Below are 7,691 nucleotides of genomic sequence, written 5' to 3' on the forward strand. Positions count from 1 at the left end.
CATTTAGTTCTAACATACATTACTTGAATTCTTTTACAGCAACGATTCAAGTTGTTTTGAATTATTTCCACAGTTTGTTTTTTTCTGTTTCAAAGAGTGAATGGAAAATAAAACAGCAAAAATTTAAATGTCTTGTCAAAATAAAATAAAATTTTTAGCAAAATATATTATTTTGTATTAATATTGTAACAGTTAATTTAAAATTACTTGGCTAATTATGAAATGAGGATAATGAAGCATCAGTCTTACGTTGATGTTGGTTACTCAACTCGCCTCATGATTCTTCTCACTTTCTTGAATTTCGGTTGTGGTTCTGACTCCAAAATACTCCAAAAAACACAATTTAAACTTTAATTTTTTGATTATCTTGGTGTAGCTGGAGCTGACTGAGCTTGTCTTAAGTGTCGGTAGAGAACAATGCTCAGAAACACTTTGGAATGAAGAAATACAGAAGGACACAGAGATGATCAGGGTTCAGTTTTACCTTCCGAAATGCAAAATAGGATAACTGAAAGTAAACAGTGGACTTGTAAAAGAGGTCAACAGACCATAACGATTCTCAAAACAGGAACTTAAACTGAACGCTCAGAGACTTAGACAGTTTGACACCAAAGAAACCAAACCAGGATAACCCCCCTGCATCAGACATGGTATGATCCAACCAGCGGGATTTAGGAGTTCAGTCAGCTTCACCTTTGACCACACCCTTCACTTCCTGAAGAAGACAACGAGCAGGTCTCATCAAATAAAAATGTCTACAGACTATAACCTCATAATGAGCGAATTATATCTAACAAATGCACAAAAAAATAAATGAAAGAATAATAATTATAAACTGAATTAATGCAACATGCTTCCATGTGATTATAGATGAAAATACCTTCTCTTTGTTGGTTGTTGCAGTCTGTGTCTGCAGACCTGCTGGGATGTTTCTGCAGACGTTCATGACACAAGAACGGCGGATTTTGCGCTGAATCATTCAAACTATGACCAAACAGATTGGAGTCTTTTTGGATATCAACTTATTCTCATAATATATTGTTGACTCACATTAACACGGTTGAGCCACACTGAGCACAAATCATTGTAAGTAAGCTAACAGGAACATTAACAAATGCGGTTGCAGAAATCTTTAGAAATCGGAGGTTTTTCTATCCTTCAGGAAATCTTTAAACACAGCTGCTCAGTGTTATTGCCTCATAAAGTTATGATACACACAGACAGCGAGTAATCTTCCAGTTGGAGTAGTACTTAAGTACTTTCTGTCAAACATTTGAGGTCATCGTGGAAACTTTAAACAAGTTCTAGGAAGGTACATTGGATTCTGTGTGTGAGTTTCTTCCTCTATTAAAGCTTTAATGAAAATTAAAAATGTTCTTTTGTCTTTTTTTCATATTGAAATGAATTGTTCAGAAGAAGATATGTTGCAGAAATGGATTGTTTTGTAGATTTCTTGGTTTTCAGAGAATTTCACTCTCAGCCTAAACAGTTAAAGCCCATATCACAATTCTTCCAATTCCCTACCTGACAGTGACTTTAAGGTGTTTCTGCTAAAACATGGAGAGTATCTCCTCATGTTCTGTCTGTTTTCCACCTTTTGACCTCAATACTGCATCTCCCAGAATCAGCGATTTAATTACAGAGACTAGAACATGTCGATTGCTTTGCAGAAACTGCAATAAACATTTTAAAGTCATTTTTATCTGAAATATTCCAATTTGTTCATGATAATACTGGGTTTTCTTCACACCGTTGGTTATGGAGTCCCACAGGGATCTGTGTTCACTCCAGTCTCTCTACTAACTTCTACTAAGTGACAATATTAAAAACATGTTTTCATGCAGGTGATACGTAACACTACATTGACAAAAGTATAATTTTATGATGATCTGAAGGAGCAAAGCCCTGGACAGATTCTGACTTTCTTCTTCTAAATTTGGGTCAGAATAGGATTCCTGTTCTCAGATGTTCTCAGGTCTCAGAAAATCAACCTGAATGGTTCAGTATTATCTCCAGTCTGACGGTGAAGGAAGAGTCATTTTTGACAAGAACGTGACTTTTCCTCTTACATAAATCAAGCATCTTAAGCTGTAATTTGACCAAAATCCGGAACATCCTGCCTCAGAGGGATTCATTATTTTAGGATTAGACAACAGTAATTCCTAATTATCTGACTGTCCCAAATGTTCTTTGAAATAAACCTTCAGATGACCCAAAATGTTCCAGTTAATTCAAATGAAAACCATTCAAAATGAAAAATGTAAGGTTCTCTTTTTTAAGTCTATTATTTTATGATAAGGAACGGCATAAAGATTTCAGAAGGTTTTTCCGTGTAGAGGTCAGTCCTCCAGTAATCAGGCTGTAACTCCAGATCCTTCTACAACTCAAGCAACTCACATAACACTTGTTAGAAGAAGTTTCATCGGCTTGCCAGGAACGATACTGCAGCATTACATCGCTGAAACCAGATGTAATCCGTCCAAACACAGATCTCTGGTGAAGATAAGACCTTCAGGTGCGGACATGTTGCACAAAAACAAGGACAGAGAAGCAGACAGAGATGATACATTGAGGTTTTCACAAACGTTACGGGATGACGCTTCCAGGAAAACTGTGAAACCACATGAGTCATGGTACATCTCTTACTGTAAATTATGTTTTGTTTAAGACTCTTAACATTTGGAACTAATAAAGAGATGGAAGTCTTCCTGGCGCTGCTTTCAAGTCCCATCAGAACATATGGAATATTAGAGGTTAGTTAAAGATGAGATTTAGATTTCCATGTGATCACATGTTGCCACATATTTAATTACTGTATTCCCACAGCTGTATGAGTGTTCATGGGCTGCAAAGTTGACAGACATGAATTTAGAATTCAGCATCAATAAAAGCTTTTAGCAGTTATGTCCATATTCCCTCCAGCTCTTATAAAAACTCACAAACAGTGCAGAGAACTCTGACAAACCCTACTTTAATGAGTCAGTCTGCACCGGTTCAGTCCGTTCCTTACCAACCGCCAAAAAAGAAGGTTCAGGATCAGTGGGATCATGATGTTTTCCTAAGATCAGAAGGAGGTTCTGGATCCTGGCCAGTGGAGCAGCAGCGATGTTCTCCTGAAGGCAGGGAGTCTCTGCTGGATTATAAGAAAAAGAAAATAAAAAACAAATATACGAAAAGTATTTACTGTTGGACAGCATCACAGCTGGCAAATGAAAACGTATTAATGCATAAACATTCAGACAAAACTGCAGGAAAAAACTTTTTATTGACAAACAGAGTTCTGCAGAAACAACTTTTTTTCATTTTTGTGGAACTGAAAGACTATAACACAAGATAGTCACGATAGAACAAATGAAAAAATAAGAAACTCTAAACTTTTGTTCACTAAATAAATGTCTGAAACAGACATTTTAATAATTTAAGGATGTATAGAAACTATGGCTAAATACAAATTCTTTCCATATCTCCACATTTATCCCTGCAAAACGGAGAGTAATGAAAAAATAGTGTCTTCAAATTCTGACATTACTAACACTCGATGACATCATCAATAGCTGCCGGTCATCCAGTATTTTATTCTTGGCCACACAGACCTGGAGGAAGGGTTAGAGTGTTGGAATAACATTAGCCTTTACTTTGTCTGGACATGATTGTAAACACAAGTTCATATGTTTGAGGACGGTTCAGAACACGGAGGGGCATTTCCATATTCAAAAACCGCCTTCACCAGCTCACGCCGCCCCAAAGCCGCTCAGAGACACAGTTCTCCCTCTGGTCACAGACTCTTATCTGGGAAAAAGTGAGTGAAAATGTAGAATCTTTAATTAATAATCCAAATGAATGTTTTAATGATATTTCCTTCAGAGAACTCTGAAAAATTCTGATTTTGTCCGGATTCTAGATCAAATAATCCCAGATTCCAGTCCTGTTTCCTCAGTTAGCTGTGAAAGCTCCTTGAACTCTGGGACAAACTGAGCTCTGGTCTGCCTGAAAACCTGGGTATTTACAGTTAAATTGCAGATCTAGAGAACCAAAAAGTTGAACAGAAGCACAGAAAATTCATAACATGACAAAACACCTTGTAATTTCAGCAAATGTTGAAAGCCATCCATCCACTGTTTGAGGCTCACCCAGCGAGATTTCAACCTCTTTCCGAGGCAAGTCCAGGATCTTCCATGAGGTTTTCTCCTCATCTATGAAGCTTCACTATAAGCTGCAGGAGTTGCATTTTCAGCCGATGTTCCATCCACGTCACTTCTCTGGACGTGGAGGAGTAGCTGCTGTTCTTGGAGGTCTTCCAGATGACTGAGCCGTGCATCCTGTCTCTGGAGCAGATGCTTCTCTTTTGACTGTCTTCAGCCCAACAGGCTCCTACAGTCTGCATTACTGCAGCACCGCTCCATCCTTATCCGTGCTTACACAACTGCGTACCCACAAACCTGACTCCCTCTTCAGATTCACGCTGCGGGTCGTGGGAGCGAATTCAACCCGTTTACAGTGACACCATCCAGGCTGCTGTTAGTCATGGATTCTGTACTTGCTCTGATAAAGTTACATCTGTTCAGAGTTATTTGTTAGATGTTAAATTTTGTTTCTTTAAATGACTTTATTGACTAAATCTTATGAAGCGACAAACGAGTGAGTAGTTTCGGTTTCTGTTTTCCAGAAATGTGTGAATCTTCTGTGTTTTAATCAGATAGATGTTGAACTGAAGGATGTTCAAGAAGATCAGACTTATTTATTTAAAATAGGGAAATGTGATCTATCAAACTGGCTGGCGCTGTCGATACTCTTCCAAACGTGACTGGTGACAGAGAAAAGCAGGAAGTCACAGACAGAGGAAGAAATGTTTTGATCCACATGGCTTCACTCTGAAGTGTCACTGATTTCATTTCTTGGCAGCCTTCTTCATCTTCTCCAGACGTTACACTTTCCCGTGAGAACAGTTATCATGGGGGATAAACGTATTTTTCCTTTCCTCACATTTTTGAAAGGTGAAATGTGATGGCTGCTGTTAACACCTGGACATGCGAGGGTGGTGGTGTGTGTCAAATGTGAGCAAGCTGACAGGTCCTGTGTTTTGTCAGTGTGGAGACTCGTACTTCGGTCTCCCTTTGGCTTCAGTTCCTGTGTTTCATTAGTGTTTTCCAGACAGAGATGCTGCACATTTTCAAAGTGAGGCCCAATTGAGACACGGAGCCAGTCCCTTCCGTGTCACAATTGGGCCAAAGAGGTAGACCACCTGGACAAAGTAAACTCCTCCAGGATTTTTGGGTCTTGAAAAGTCTTTGTGCCAGATAACTGCAGAATGTTAGTGAGAACATCTGAATTTATCAGCATTTTGTGAAACAACTTCAAGCGGCACCCCCTGGAGTAGGTACCACACGGGTCCAAACAACTAGCTGTGGAGAAAGCCTGTACAAACAGACATTTTTATTTTTGCATCCAACAAAGCTGACTGAGGGAGTAAAATACTTTACGGCAAAACCAAATACCCCCCGGACGTCAGAAATGTGACTTTGAAAACACAAATTTCTCCAAAATTGTGTTGAATAAATATCCACAAACCAACAATTCATAGAGTATGTTTATCACAGGGAGAGAAGCCCCCAAAATAATGGTAAAATAATGGTTCTATCACATATTTTCTATCCACAGCCAGGAGCCAGATGGGATCTGGATTTCCTTTCTGTTCTTTGCAGATGATGTTGTCCTGTTGGCTTCATGAAGCCAGGACCTCCAGCATGTATTGGAGTGGTTTGAGTGCGAAGTGGCTGGGATGAGTGTCAGCACCACTAAGTCTGAGGTTATGGTTCTTAACCAGAGAAAAGAAGTTTCTCCTCTCTGGGCTGGTGGAGTCTCCTGTCCCAGGTAGAGGAGTTTAAATATCTTGGGGTGTTTCTCATGAGTAAGAAAAGATTTAAGTGTAAGATCAACAGGTGGATTGGTATCTGCTGGACTGATCTGTTGTTGTGAAGAAAAAGCAAAACTCCCAATTTACCTTGAGTACAATTTGGATTTTTGAGCTCTGGGTCATGATCCAAAGATCGAAGTCCCAAAAACAAGCGGTCAAAATGAGCTTCCTCTCCAGGGTGGATAGATGGATGGATGGATAGAGAATGGTTTAGCATCATTTTATTCCACGTAGAGGAAAATCTTGTTTCCTGAAGCGTTTTCTCTTCCTGCAAGTCCTTTTGAAACTCCAGAAAAACATGCGAACATCTCAAAGTTACACTTCTGAAAGGACTTCATTTAGTTTTATCTTCCTCCCCCCTTTTAAGGACCAAAGGTGTCCAAGTTTTGATGCTGCAGGAGCTTCCACATGAGCTGAAACATCCCTCATTTCTGCACACGCTCAGGTTTCTCATAAACATCTACCAATAAACTTTCCAGAGTGTGAGGTTTCCTGGGAAAAAAAGACCTCCATCCTGGTTAATAATAATAAAAAAAACAGCACCCAAGAGAAAGTCAGAGATCCAGGACTGGGACATAAAGTTCCAGAAACTTTCCTGGGATGTTTGTGTGCTTCATTCTTTTAAAGATAAGACTGATATATAAATGGAAAAGATTTAAGGAGACGTTCTCTTTCAGACGCCAAAAGGATTAGACACATTTGGAAGCAGACAAATGTGAAGAGGATGGAGAAAAGTGGAGTCTGCTCTGATGGGGTGACCTCAAATTGAGGAGCTTGAGTAAAAAAAATGCACAAAAAAGCCTTTAAAGCAGCTTTAAAAATCTTTATTTTTGAGTTTTTAGGGGGTTTTAGAGCCAGCAGCAGAAAAACATGGAATAAGTTATCAGAAGAACAACAACCTCTCCTCTGCTCACTGTGTAGATACGCTGCAGCTTTTCCTGCTGCTCAGTTCCTGACACATTAATAACCGATAACTGGATGTTATGTAAGGCAGCACACATGCATCCGTTAGTGCAGCATGATGTCATTCACCCACACTGAGCTTTAATACATCATTTGTTTTTCTTTGCACTCTGCACACATGCATGCACATGTTCTGCTGGATCCAAACCTCAAAGTCTTGCCACATCGGCATTTCAGTTGGCAGCGAGGCAGCGAGGCCCCACTTCAGCATGACCTCATCCCGAACGCTCACTCAGCCCCGAATGTGCACACTCTGTCAGAAGTACCTGAGAGGGCGTGCGCAGAACGAGGTTACAGTTCATCTGGAGCTCCGTGGGGTGAAGTTAACGAAGGGAACCCGGGAAATGTAAATACTGCCAGATGCAGAGAGGAGCTCGGAACAAAACGCAGAGTCAAGGGTTGGTCCGAGTCCAGGCGAGAATGGTACCAATTCTTCCGACTCAGTGGAAAGCAGTGAGTCTGGAGGATCCAGATAAGAAAAAGTTGGTGTCCTCCAGGACACCCAAAGTACAGGAAAGGGTCAGAAATTCAAAAAAACTGAGCATCAAAGTCCAGAATCTAAAGACCAGAGAACTGAAGGAGATCTGCAACCAACATACACTAAGAGGCAGACTTAGCGTCCTATAAAAAGAGGCAAAAATAGGCAATCATGGAGTCATTTAGAGGAACACCCACCAAACCATGCACCATCCAAGGACACCAATCAAAACATCCAAAGACATATACCAGATCATACATCATTGAAGAGCATCCACTAAACCATCCAAGGACCTAAACCAAACCATCCAAAGTCTAAAAATCTATACCAAACCAT

This window comes from Oryzias melastigma, linkage group LG13 (genome assembly GCF_002922805.2).
Source record: "Oryzias melastigma strain HK-1 linkage group LG13, ASM292280v2, whole genome shotgun sequence".
In the NCBI taxonomy this organism is placed as follows: domain Eukaryota; kingdom Metazoa; phylum Chordata; class Actinopteri; order Beloniformes; family Adrianichthyidae; genus Oryzias; species Oryzias melastigma.